General features: G+C 40.5%; 1 long non-coding RNA gene across 1 annotated transcript; it reads right to left on the reverse strand.

The window, feature by feature from the left end:
• Positions 1 to 9,493: 9,493 nt before the first annotated feature.
• On the reverse strand, positions 9,494 to 13,742 carry LOC131492697 (uncharacterized). Its single transcript, XR_009252243.1, has 2 exons — positions 10,767 to 13,742; positions 9,494 to 10,515 (listed from the first exon to the last, which is right to left on the reverse strand). It is a non-coding gene; the product is annotated as an uncharacterized LOC131492697 (long non-coding RNA).
• Between the last annotated feature and the right edge of the window lie 619 nt (positions 13,743 to 14,361).

Consider the following 14,361-nt stretch of genomic DNA (forward strand, 5'->3'; position numbering starts at 1 on the left):
TACCTTGATTCCCAAACCAGACAAAGACTCCACTAAAAAGGAGAATTAAAGGCCAATGTCCCTGATGAACATTGATGCAGTAATTCTAAACAATATACTAAATCAAATTCAATGGCACATTAAAAGAATTATTCACCATGATCAAGTGGCATTCGTTCCTGGGCTGCAGAGCTGGTTCAATATTTGCAAACCAATCAATGTGATACATCACATTATAGAAGAAGGATAAGAACCATATGATCCTGGGGCACCTAGGTGGCTCAGTCGGTTAAGCATATGACTTCGGCTCAGGTCACCATCTTGCAGTCTGTAAGTTTGAGCCCTGCATCAGGCTCTGTGCTGACAGCTCACAGCCTAGAGCCTGCTTCGGATTCTGTGTCTCCCTCTCTCTCTGCCCCTTCCCTGTTCACGCTCTGTCTCTTAATAATAAATAAATGTTAAAAAAAATTAAAAAAAAAAAAAGAAGAACCATATGATCCTCTCAATAGAGGCAGAAAAAGCATTTGACAAAATACAGCATACTTTCTTAATTAAAAACCTTCAAGAAAGTTGAGATAGAAGGAACATACCTTATCATAAAAACCATATATGAAAGGCCCACAGTTAATATCATCCTCAATGGGGAAAAACTCAGAGCTTTCCCCCTAAGATCAGTAACACAACAGGGATGTCCAGCCTCACCACTGTTGTTTAACATAGTGTTGAAAGTCCTAGCCTAAGCAGCCAGACAAGAAAATGAAATAAAAGTCATCCAAATTAGCAGAAAAGAAGACAAACTTTCACTTTTTGCATATGACATGATACTCTACATGGAAAACCCAAAAGACTACACCCAAAGTCTGCTAGAACTGATACATGAATTCAGCAAAATTGCGGGATATAAAATCAATTTATAGAAAATCAGTTGCATTTCTATACACCAATAATGAAGCAAGAGAAAGAGATATCAAGGAATTGATCCCATTTACAATTGCACCAAGAACCATAAAATACCTAGGAAGAAACCTAATGAAAGAGGTAAAAGATCTGTATGCTGCAAACTATAAAAAGCTTATGAAAGAAATGGAAAAAACATTCCATGCTCATGGATTGGAAGAACAAATATTGTTAAAATATCAATACTACCCAAAGCAATCTATACATTCAATGCAATCCCAATCAAAATAGCACCAGCATTCTTCACAAAGCTAGAACGAACAATCCTAATATTCATATGGAACCACAAAAGACCCCAAATAGCCAAAGTAATGTTGAAAAAGAAAACCAAAGCTGGAGGTATCACAATCTCGGACTTCAGCCTCTACTACAAAGCTGTAATCATCAAGACAGTATGGTATTGGCACAGAAAAAAAACACATAAACCAAAGGAATAGAATAGAGAACCCAGAAATGGACCCACAATTGTATGGCCAACTAATCTTTGACAAAGCAGGAAAGAGTATCCGATGGAAAAAAAAAAAAAAAAAAAAACAGTCTCTTTAGCAAATGATGCCGGGAGAACTGGACTGCAACATGCAGAAGAATGAAACTAGACCACTTTCTTACACCATACACAAAAATAAATTCAAAATGGTTGAAAGACCTAAACATGAGACAGGAAACCATCAAAATCCTAGAGGAGAAAACAGGCAACAACCTCTTTGACCTTGGCCACAGCAACTTCTTACTTGACATGTCTCTGAAGGCACAGGAAATAAAAGCAAAAATGAACTATTGGGACCTCAACAAGATAAAAAGCTATGCACGGCAAAGGAAACAATCAACAAAACCAAAAGACAACCGATGGAATGGGAGAAGATATTTGCAGATGACATATTGAATAAAGGGTTAGTATCACAATCTATAAAGAATTTACCAAACTTAACACCTGAAAAATAAATAATCCAGTGAAGAAATGGGCAGAAGACACGAATAGACACTTTTCCAAAGAAGACATTCAGGTGGCTAACAGACACATGGAAAGACGTTCAACATCGCTCATCATCAGGGAAATACAAATTAAAACCACATTGAGATACCTCCTCACACTGTTCAAAGTGGCTAAAATTAACAAGTCAGGAAACAACAGATGTTGGTGAAGATGCAGAGAAATGGGAACCCTCTTGTTTGGAAAACAGTGTGGAGGTTCCTCAAGAAATTAAAAATAGAATTACCCTATGATCCAGCAATAACACTACGAGGAATTTATCCAAAGGATATAGGAGTGCTGATTTGTAGCACAAACATGTATCCCAATGTTTATAGCAGCACTAACCAACAATAGCTAAATTATGGAAAGAGCCCAAATGTCTATCAACTGATGAATGGATAAAGAAGATGTGGTTTATATATACAACAGAATACTGCTTGACAATGAAAAAGAATGAAATCTTGAGATTTGCAACAACATGGATGGAACTGGAGGGTATTACGCTAAGTGAAATAAGTCAGTCAGAGAAAGACAGATACCATATGTTTTCATTCATATGTGGAATTTGAGAAACTTAACAGAAGACCATAGGGGAAGTGAAGGGAAAAAAAAGTTACACACAGAAAGTGAGGCAAACCATGAGACTCTTAAATACAGGGAACAATCTGAGGGTTGATGGGGGTGGGGATTGGGGGTGGGTGGGATGTATGGTGAGCATTGAGGAGGGCACAGAGAACTGAGTGTTGTATGTAAGTGATGAATCACGGGAATCTACTCCTGAAGCCAAGACTACACTGTATGTTAGCTAACTTGACAATAAATTATTTAAAAAAAGGAAGAAGAAAAAAAGAGACATGATGCTTAGTGAAAGATACCAGACACAAAGGAAAAATATTATATGGTTCCTTTTATAGCAAATGTCCAGGATAGGCAAATCCTGAGACAGAAATTAGATTAGTGGTTGACAAGAGCTGGCAGTGGGAGAACTGGGAGTGACTGCTGTCAGTAGGCATGGCACATTTCTTTGGAGTGATGAAAATGTTCTGGAATTAGATGATGGTAACGATTGCACAGCTTTGTAAATAAATACAACTGACTCTTTGTCAAGTGATGTGCAAATATATCTCCCCCTCTGTGAACTGTCTTTTCACTTTCCTGATGGTGTCTCTTAAAGCACAAAAGTTAATTTTGGTAAGTCCAATCTAGGTTTTCTTTGGTTGCTTATGTTTTTGGTGTCATATCAATATGATCCATCTTGATCCACAAGATGTCTTGGACTTAGAATAACAGGCATACAAAATTGCATAACAATCTGTAACACAGTGCCTGTCTAATCCGTATCTAGTCAGATGCAGACTAGGGTTAGAGAACACAATCCTCATCAGCACCCTATGCTCAGAAGCTCCTTCCTTACCACATGCTGTTCCTTCCCTGCACCTGGAACACTGCTCCTTCTAGCACAGCATCTGTTTCCCAGAGCTACAACTGACTTCCTGAGTGTGTTCAGACATTTATGTAGGTATCAGAAATTCACAATTGCCATCTAAAAGCAGCTGAGAGCAAATGCGGTCCTCCAATGAATCATGTCCGGCAGAGAGTTCTAATCAGAGGAAGTTAAAATCCTAAGTAAAGGACTTATCTGCTGACCACCTAACAGCAGATGTGGTAGAATTTCTAGGAGCCATATTTTAAGGAAAACTAAAAACAAATGTAACCAGATGCTGATGGACAGGTCAGTGCGTAGGCTAGAGACCACAGAAGACACTTGTTTGAAGAAAAGAGGCATGGAAGACACAAGGATTGTCCTTACCCAGCCAAAGGGCTGCCATGTGGGAGACTTGCATTGTTGCAGGGATGAGAAGTGGGGGGGGGGGGGTCGCAGTGTAGAAGTGACAGCGACACTAACTGAATTTGATATAAAGAGCAATGCCTGGATCAAGGAGGGGCTCAATAACTATTACTGATAAAAGAATGAACACATAGAAGTTCCCAGACTAGCCACTGGGATCCAAAGAATTAACGAGTTCCACGTTTCTGGAATAACTCAAGCAGAAGATGGTGGAAAGGACACCTAGAGAAGGCATAAGGGCAGGGGACAGAAGTGTGAATTGTTCTTGACCAAGAACAAGTATTCATAACAAGCTTACATGTTAGATGTCTTCATCTTAACTGCCCAGATGAATAAACACACTTAAAAGGATTCTGTGTCCTATCTGGGACTACATAGGAAGTAAGATTTGATTTGAAGTTTGTCTCCAGAAAGCATAACTTTCCATGTAATCACACTGTTGGGAGTTAGCTCTGAAGTTCCTATGAATGCCAAGATTCTGTGCTTCTATGGCATTTCTGACAATTATTAAATAACAAGGCACTACTTACTACTATTTCAAAGTGGAGAACCTGAGTTGTCTACCACAGCTGACAGCAGACAGAAACATCTTCGCCAGAAATTTGCAATGGCCCCTGTGTGTGACTACCGCACAGACCTCTCCACCCAAATTCGCATATTAACAAGTGCTTTGTCATCACAAATAATTCATAGTTACTCCCGATAGACTATAGATGCTGGAAAGGATGTGGAGAAACGGGAACCCTCTTGCACTGTTGGTAGGAATGCAAACTGGTGCAGCCGCTCTGGAAAACAGTGTGGAGGTTCCTCAAAAAATTAAAAATAGACCTACCCTTTGACCCAGCAGTAGCACTGCTAGGAATTTACCCAAGGGATACAGGAGTACTGATGCATAGGGGCACTTGTACCCCAATGTTTATAGCAGCACTCTCAACAATAGCCAAATTGTGGAAAGAGCCTAAATGTCCATCAACGGATGAATGGATAAAGAAATTGTGGTTTATATACACAATGGAGTACTACATGGCAATGAGAAAGAATGAAATATGGCCCTTTGTAGCAACGTGGATGGAACTGGAGAGTGTGATGCTGAGTGAAATAAGCCATACAGAGAAAGACAGATACCATATGTGTTCACTCTTATGTGCATCCTGAGAAACTTAACAGGAACCCATGGGGGAGGGGAAGGAAAAAAAAAAAGAGGTTAGAGTGGGAGAGAGCCAAAGCATAAGAGACTCTTAAAAACTGAGAACAAACTGAGGGTTGATGGGGGGTGGGAGGGAGGGGAGGGTAGGTGATGGGCATTGAAGAGGGCATCTTTTGGGATGAGCACTGGGTGTTGTATGGAAACCAATTTGACAATAAATTTCATATATTAAAAAAATAAAAATAAAAATAAAAATAAAAACAGCAAAACAAAAACAAAAACACAGTTACTCCCGATATACTAGGTTCTTCTCCTGCAAAGTTACATCCATGTACATGTGGTCTGAGAGGATGAGGCAGGGGTGAGGCTAGGATGCGCAGATATTAAAAAACCCTAGGTCTACTTTCTGAAACCCCAACTCTGCCAGCCACAAGGCCTACATTTAAAGGATGAGATATAAGGCCCTGCTAAAATTTATTCTCTCACCTTTGTCCCCCCAACTGTATCTCTTTTTGAACACAGCTAAGTTCCTGACATTCCAACATCTGGGGCTCCATTTCTTTCATTAAAACAACAAAAAGCCTAGCTTAAAATGAGAGGTAGGGGAGGAAGATGCTAATGTGAATGCAGGAGCCATTTGCAGCCATTTGACCTCGCAGTGACAAGTCTGTTAGTTTAATGGGTGGGAGGATACATTTTAAAGAGGAAGATAAAATAAATCCCTAGAACAACACTTCTACAGTCCTGAACAGCCGGCAATAATTACTCAAGGAAGGAGCTGGTAAAGAATAACAATGTGCTGTCCACAATTCACCATAAGGAAAGCTGCAGCAAAGCTGTGGGATCTTTCCCTGGTAACACTTGGCTTCTCATTCCCCCCACCATGCCCCCAGAGCAAATGAGTTCGTCCTTTGCCTCAGGGATGCCATCCAATCTGGGATAAGAACAAACAGTAGACAGAGGTGGTACTCTGGGATGAAGATCTAAGTTCTAGATCTGATTCTGACCAGAACTTACTGTGTGGCCTTGGATTAGAACACTAGACCTCTCTGGGCTTTAGTTCCCTTATGAACATTGGTTCCAATGACCTCTGAAGTCCTTACAGCTCTGACAATTCACGATTATACTTTAATTTTGTCCTAGCTGGACATCTCTCCTTCCAGCAACTAAATAAACTGTGTGAAAACCTAAACAAATTGTAGCAAATATCACTTAGCTGAAAAAATTCAGTTCATTAACACATTCCACATAGCACATTTTTCAATTTGTACAAAGTACATTTCAGTATGTCCTTCCCTGCTGAGTGCCCCCAGGAGACTTTCATGTTACAAAGAACACTCAAGCTATCAGTGGGTATTCACAAGCTTGGCTGCTCCAACAATTTAGGCGAAAAAGCAAAATAAAAACAAAACAAAATTCAGGATGAGCGTGGAAGGGAGACAGAGTAACAACTTAAACGATATCTACCTGCTTGTCCTTGACTTTGTGTGGAGTTTCACCAACTTGGAACTTGGGACCAGCTGTACCAAATTACTTGGGGTCAGGTCCCACTGGGAAACTAAGCTGCTCCCCGAAAGATCCACTGACTCAGGATCTCTGGGAATGGGAAACAAGAAACTCTATTGCACTGTGCTCCCTGGGTGATTGCTTTGCACAGTCTGACAGGTCCCAATGTTTGAGAGACTATGTGGCAAAAAGTACCTAAATTTCATCCAGTAGCCTAAATTCACGTAGGACGTATATTGTATGAGTTGGCAGACTGCCTCAACAATTGGAACTAATATTAAAGACAGTGTATATGAAAAAATTAAAATGAATTCGTTCTCTATAAAACAGTTTTAAAATAGTATTAAGTTTGAGGAGCTTGTGGGACATTCCAGTGGCACTCAGGAAACAGATTTGAGCTGGTAATATCGATAGATTTAGGGTTTATTGCCTATAGGCAGGAGGGTGGGCAACAGAGGGATGGGGAAGAAGCAGAAGACAGGAAAAAATTTAAAAAGATATTCACCAAAACGTTAATAGTGGTCATGTCTGGGTAGTAATAGGGATTATGGATGATTTCTACTCTCTTTATGTTTTAAAATGTTTATTTATTTTGAAAGAGAAAGAGCGCACAAGTGGGAGTAGGGGCAGAGAGAGAATCCCAAGCAGGCTGTCAGAGCCAAGCCCCACGCGGATGGATCCCATGAACTTTGAGATGATGACCTGAGCCGAAATAAAGAATCGAATGCTTAACCTACTGAGCCACCCGGGGCCCCTCTACTCTCTTTATAATATTATTCCTCTTGCATTGTTTGAATTTGCTTTTCAATGAGCATTACTATTTTTGTAATCATTAATCAAAATACTTTTCCATCTTGATTTTACAGAGATGAAAAAGATTGCTACAAATAGACTGAAAACAATTTCTTGAGAACTGAAAATCCATGATTGCAGTAATCATATGCATTTAAAAAAAGCTTTCTAAGTCAAAGCATTAATTTTATTAATATATCATGAATTAACATGCAGTGAAACCTCCAGTTCACGTCATGAAAGCTTTATTTTTTCTTCTGTATCTTCTGCTAATAAGTTTCTGCAGTTTAATCTAAACTCAGCTTCCTGAGTTTAGCATTTTTCTTACAGAAATGTTATATGTAGGTCCCACACACATACAACAGCAATTATGCGAGCAGAATTAAACTCAGAGTAGGTTTAGAAAATGGTTATTATCTAACATAAGTAAATAAAATATTGTATGTTTATAGTAAGCCCAATAAGATCTCCATTGTAAATTCCTGTGTTCATTTGCTATTCACAACACTTCCCTCTAGTGTCCAACTGGAAGGAAAGCATAGAGGTGGGGAAACAAAGGCTGCAGGTTGGAATAAAACATTTTTCCTGGGCGCATGGAGTAGGGAAGGGAAGCAGGGTGCGGATGGATCATTGCTGTCTTATGACCTTGATGAAATGCTTCACTCTTTTCTGCCCTGCCTCCAATTCTTCGCTAGGACCCTGAGACAATGATGAAAGTAAAACAAGAGATTTTGCACAAGCCTTTCAAAAATAACAAACCACAAATTTCCAGAATTGCCCAATCACATTGTTCAATGCTCACTTCCAGCGTCCTCAGCGTAATCCATTACATTTCGCCCAATTTACTTTGAGTGAAAACATTATCCCTTCCGGGGAAAACTGCTCTAAAGAGAAGATTAAAAATAAAGCCTTTGAAATTTCAAGGAGCGTTCTCCCATGTGATACCGACAGATGCTGGGGGCAATCAAAAAATAGATGTCCATCTTGGATTAGTATACCACAAAAGTCCTGCTCAACTCTAGCTTTTTCCTCCTCTACAAAACTTTGATTTAATAGTGAGGCTGCCTCATCCATTCAGCAAACATGTCTTGGCCCCTTGACAGGTGTCAGGCAACATGGTAGACACTACTTATTTGTGGCCTACACCCATCTGGTATGTGCACGTATGTGCACTTACATCCACATACACTCAAGCTGACTTTTACCAACATATCTTAAGCCCTTGACCTCACCTTCAGTCAACCAGGGAGCCACCCCAATGCTGCTGGTGAGCCAACATTTGGCATGAAAATGTCAATCTTTTTCATTAAAAAAAAGACAAAAGATACATCTAATCTCAATTATTAACACTAATATTTCTGAGTAGTGGGATTACAAGTGTTTATTTTCTCCTTTTGGTTTGTTTTTTTCTGCCTATACCTTATATCCATTTACTGTGCATCCCTAGACCTGAAATTCTGGCAAGTGATAATAGTACCAGAACTAAAACATTTAATCCTAACTAAAGAGTAAAACAAAGTATTACTGAAGTTAAAAATGGCGAAATAACTCCAGATGAATCCCCAAGCTTGTACATCAGAACCTCTTTACAGGGCATAATGCTTCTAAAAGATAAATAAATAAATAATGAAGATTAAAAACGAAATAAAAGGAGAGACAGAACAGATGGTCAACACTTAAAAACACAAAATGTTTCTCTCTCTCTCTCTCTCTCTCTCTGTTTCCCCCCCACATTTTAATCTACTGATTTTAGTCATAACTCACGTTTCCTCTGAAACACAGGGCTTTCCTCCCTGGGGTTTGGAAGATCAACCAAATTTCATTTCATTGCTAATTTATGATTTGTCACTAGAGGGCGTGGTTGTTCTTTTTTCTTTTTAAATAAATTTTTTAAATTGCAAAGAAAAACATTCTTATTTTTTCTTTAATGTGTTTAGCATAAACTTAAGTTTTGAAATGTGAATACGTCACAGAGGTCAGGGACGACCATGTGGTATCTGGAGGACCTTCTACTTTTCTGTGTTGCTTTGGTTGCAATTCTGTAGTTCCTCCAAGTGAATCCAGCACTATGTTGATAAATTAAATCTCATCATATATAAGGTTTTTTAGCCTTTACACTGTTTTGAAAATGAATCCCTTCTGCAAGCATCACAATGATACAGCTTGAAGGTAAAAATAAGGAAGAAAAAATCTGTTATGAGAGCTGGTTTTATTCTTTAATAAACTTGATTTTAAAGCAAAGTTGAAGTAAAATATCATGGTCCAGATTATTAAAAAAAAAAACAAAAAAAAACAAAAAAAAAAAACTCCTTTGAAATTCTGTGGTTAGCCAAAAGATAACACTTAATTCTTGGCACAAACTAGGATCACAATAAGTGAAGTAATAATTAAGCTGAAATCACTGATTTAAAAAAAAATTCAGGGGTCTGTCCCCTCCACCTTCCACCTTATTGCAAAATGAGAACTGTCCTCTTAAAATTATAACCTGTTTGCTCAGAGGGACAAGAGGAAGGGGAGGCAGAGGCACTCAAGGCCCTTCTATAAATACCCAACTTAAGAGCGGGCACAGCAAGACCAGTGCCTGGATGCCTTCACATCTCTGTATGCTTGACAATCCCTAGCCATTTGGAATTTTAAAACATGTTGGGTTTTGTATTTCTCAACCATGGAGAGGTATATTTTAAGGAGCAATTTTTCTTGCCTCCAGTGAAGGAAAACACTCCCAGGAAGCAAATATCTCATCCATCAGAATGGAATGTATCCATCCAGGGCCCACTGAATTTGAGAAAATCGCAACTCACAGCGTGTTCCATTATGCCCCGGGAACTCCTCCATCTCCGAGGCTTAAGCAGCTTGAGTTGGGATCAATTAGTATTAATCCTGGGTAGTACCTGATATTCTCAGTGTGTCCCTTTATCCTCTCCATCTCTTCATTCCGACAACTAGCATGAATTAATATGCATTCCCAGTTTGTAGATGACTTCAAGGTTTAGAGACTTTTGAGAGACTTCTTTGGGTTTGGAACGACATTTAGTGACAGAGCTTTATCAAAACAAAATATTTTCTTCTCCTTTATCTCTCTCATTTGTTTCTGTTTTGTTTTGTTTTGTTTTTTGAGCTCTTTTAAACAGCCAAGGTAACATGTACAGGATATCAAGTTTGACACTGCCTTTTCAAATAGCAACGGCAGGGTTGTTCTAAAAGTAGCTTCAGTTTCAAAGGTTAATTGTAGGGAGGGGTGGGATTCTCTATGGGAAACAGGCTGGGATACAGTAAGGTATTTTCATATTAAGACAAAACACTCAGGGGCGCCTGGGTGGCGCAGTCGGTTGAGCGTCCGACTTCAGCCAGGTCACGATCTCGCGGTCCGTGAGTTCGAGCCCCGCGTCAGGCTCTGGGCTGATGGCTCGGAGCCTGGAGCCTGTTTCCAATTCTGTGTCTCCCTCTCTCTCTGCCCCTCCCCCGTTCATGCTCTGTCTCTCTCTGTCCCAAAAAAAAAAAAAAAAAAAAAAAAAAAAAAAAAAACCCCCAAAAAAAAAAAAAGACAAAACACTCAAAACTACCGTAACCAATGAAAACACCTTTGAAAAAATTCATAAGATGGCCCCCAGGAGGTATCTGGAGGTAAAGCACCACTGAAGATGAACTTCCTTGGTGATTTAGTTATTCTGTCTGATCCTTGGATTACTCTGTGTCTTGTGAGAACCACTGCGGAAGCAGGAAGTCTGCTTAAAATACAAACCCACATGGGTTAGCAAAGGTGATCGGAAACAAATTCCACAAGTGACAGGAAATACCGGTGGAGTGTGAGACCGGGCACGCGCCCAGCGCCCACCGCGCTGCCAAATGCCACACGGCCACATCACAGGCGGCTGCGCGTAGTTATTCCAACTGGAGGGGACAGGGAGATTAGTGTGTTCAAAGACCAGAGGGCTTCCCCCAGGTAGGATGAGCCAAGAAGAAAATGAGGCATTTTACTTTACAAAGCATTCTAAAAATGTCACAGCCTGTGACACAGGGGGTATCAGGACAAAGGGAGAGTAGAGATGAAGTGCCAGCATTAGTGTGCCAAGGAGGAAGGGGACGGTTCAGGAAGGGCAAAAACAGAAGCATTTCTATCACTGCTGGAGAAGCCCATGCTCCCCAAGGAAGCCTACTTTTTGCGGGGTACTCAAGTGCACTTTTCCCCGGCTAACAAAAAGGAGAAAAGCCTCTGCTGCTCCAGGATCGGCAGCTCCTTCCTGTCATCTGCATTAACTGAAACAAATGAGGTCTGCCCAGGAGACAGGCGCAGCTGGGAATTCCAAAGTCATCGTGAGACTAGGTGTTCCCTGGGCCAAATGCATCATGCACAGATTTTCACACTGAATGCCAAAACTGGCAGTCACTTATTTCTGACCTTGATTTAAGAGTAGGATCTTGCCATCCAGCTTCTTCCTGTGACCACGATGAGGACTCAGAGGTTGTGCAGTGAAAGGTGAGGGCCTGGCATGGTGGGGAGGGGGCTGAATTTCACTTTAAAAATTAGGGAGTGACGAGAAGACTTGAAGAATTTTTACCATCTCTAGAGCTGTATGGTTCTGTTCTCCTTAGAGGAATGGTATTAACAGATATGGGGACCCTTGAAATTCACACCATGCTCTGTCAATGAAGGAGGAGTAGATGGGTAGCCCCCACTCTGCCCTGCCTGCCAGAGGAAATCCTCCCTGACCCCCTTCACAAAGCCTGTTCATTCACAGCATAGGAGTGGAGATAGGACTCTGTTCTGTGCACTGGGGAAATTCAGAGAAGAAATGAGGGAAATACCTCTGGCAGCATTCTGCAGTTGCTAGTCAGAGACAGCCATAAACATCACAGCTTGGGCACAAATGTCCGGGCTCTGCGCCGATAAAAATCAGCGAGAGTCATGATGTTTCCAGGGGTTGATAGAGAAACTTAGAACACCAAAGAAAATCCAAAAGAATTACATGAAACTAGAGCTCTCTGGAGAAACATAAAATGTCATCATAACATTCCCAGAGTTTACTTCTTCATTAGAAAGGCAGGAGAATCAGGGCCTCCACATCTTCTCTTTCCTCTGACTCAGACTGGAACGTGCGGGAACCCCTGTGGCCTAGAGACAGAGAAGCTGGGAAGCTGATGGATTCATTTTACTGGCATCTATTGGTATTTCATTTTCTGTTTTCCAAAGGATTTGACCTATTTACACAAATCATACGTCTCCTTTCCTTACTATTTGCCTCCTGGGATAACCGGTGGGGATGCAATGCCTAAGTCTTAGTCACCTGCTTTGTGGATTTTCTCTACTCATCTATTTGGAAGTGACAGCCCATCCTCATGACCTCAAGCTGCTAGTTGGGGAGTGCTGTGAGATCCTACCACGGCTTATTTTGTTTACTGGAAGCAGCTTCCTGCCCTCTAAAGGAAGAGAGGAATTGATTACTAATTCCTTTGAAGCATCTCCTTTTGAGCTATGGCTCCCCTCCAAGTGAGCAGACACAAGATTTATTGTAACCGATATTCACAGATTATTTGGAGATAATACTTTGGCCAATGGCTCCAACCTTGCTCCATGACTCCCTGGATGCCTGACCTTTCCACAAGACTCCAATTTGACTGAAGCACTGACCTTTATTCCTTCATCCCTAGCAAATGCCTAGTCTCAAAGGGTCAGTGAAGTGACCAAAAGCAAATCCCAGAGGAAGTTAAAGACCTGTGGACTAGTCTCTGAATTATCACGTCTGGATATACAACTGCTGTAGCTGAAGTGGAGTCCCCTAGGAAACAGTAGTCTATATTTCTACAGGAAGATAATGAAGCCACATGTGTTATTAAAATTTTCTAGTAGCCACATTTAAGAGGTAGAAATTATTTTATATGACCCCATATATCTTACTATGAAATATGACTATTTTAACATTTCAGTATTTAGTATTCATTTTTTCCATACTAAATCTTTAAAATGTGTTTTGCACTTCTAAATTCAGACTAGCCACATCTCAACTGCTCAACAGTCACAGGTAGCTACCTACCCTATTGGATGGTAGAGGTCTGGGACAGGAAATTCATCTTATTCAAGAGAAAATTTAATACAGTGTTTAAGAATTAGACTATAGAATCAGACTTTTGGTTCACCTCCTAGCTGTGTGACTTTGCTCACTTTCTAAGTGTCACTTACCATCTATAAAATGGGTCTAAAGTACCTGCTTTACAGAGTTGCTAGCACAGAGGGAGGGCTCAACAAATGTTGGCTGTCCTTACTCTAGTTCCTTTATCCTACTCAATTTAACATACATTTATGGAGCATCTTCCATATACTAGGTGCTGTATTAGTCTGCTCATGCTGCTTTAACAAAATACCAGACTGGGTGGTTGAAATGACAGACTTTTATTTCTCACATTCTGGAGACAGAAGAGTCTGAGATCATGGTGCCAGCCAACTAGGTTTCTGGTGAAAGCTCTCTTCCTGGCTAGTAGATGACAGCCTTCTCACTGTATCCTCATAGTACAGAGAGAAAGCAGAAGTTCACTTTCTAGTGCCTCTTCTTAAGAGGACACTAATGTTACTGGATTGGGGCTCTGCCCTTAGGATTGTCTTTAACCTGAAAAACCTCATCATAAGCCTTGTCTCCTCCAAATATAGTCACATTGGGGGTTGAGGCTTTAACACGTTAACCTTGAGAAACACCACGCAGTCCATGGCTGTTGCTGTGAGATATGAGACAACTGTACATAATATAGAACATTTCTTTGGCCTCAAAGAACTCAATCTAGCAAGAGTCATTATTTACATAATTACATATACATAGATTATGTTTAAGATGCTAAAAGAGAGGTAAAAACAATGTGCTGTAGAGGTGCAGAGACGGGGAAGATGCAGTGGTGTGACAGCAAAGAGAAAGAAAACGCTCTCCTTTGTGGCATCTGCCAATTTCTACGGTGGAAACACTCCTACCATGGAGGATTTCAAGCTGCCAAAGTATTACTGAATATTTAACCAGCAGCATTCAGCTCTCTCTAGGCAGTGTGAGCTAGCTTCAGTACATTCCTGGAGAAATTTCAACATAGGGGAAGAACATTTAGCCAAGGAAGTGGGATATCAGCCCAGCCTTGAAAGATAAGTAGGAGGGAAGTGAGTGCAAAGTGAGGCGGCAGAAT

The sequence above is a fragment of the Neofelis nebulosa genome, chromosome 13 (genome assembly GCF_028018385.1).
Source record: "Neofelis nebulosa isolate mNeoNeb1 chromosome 13, mNeoNeb1.pri, whole genome shotgun sequence".
Taxonomy (NCBI): domain Eukaryota; kingdom Metazoa; phylum Chordata; class Mammalia; order Carnivora; family Felidae; genus Neofelis; species Neofelis nebulosa.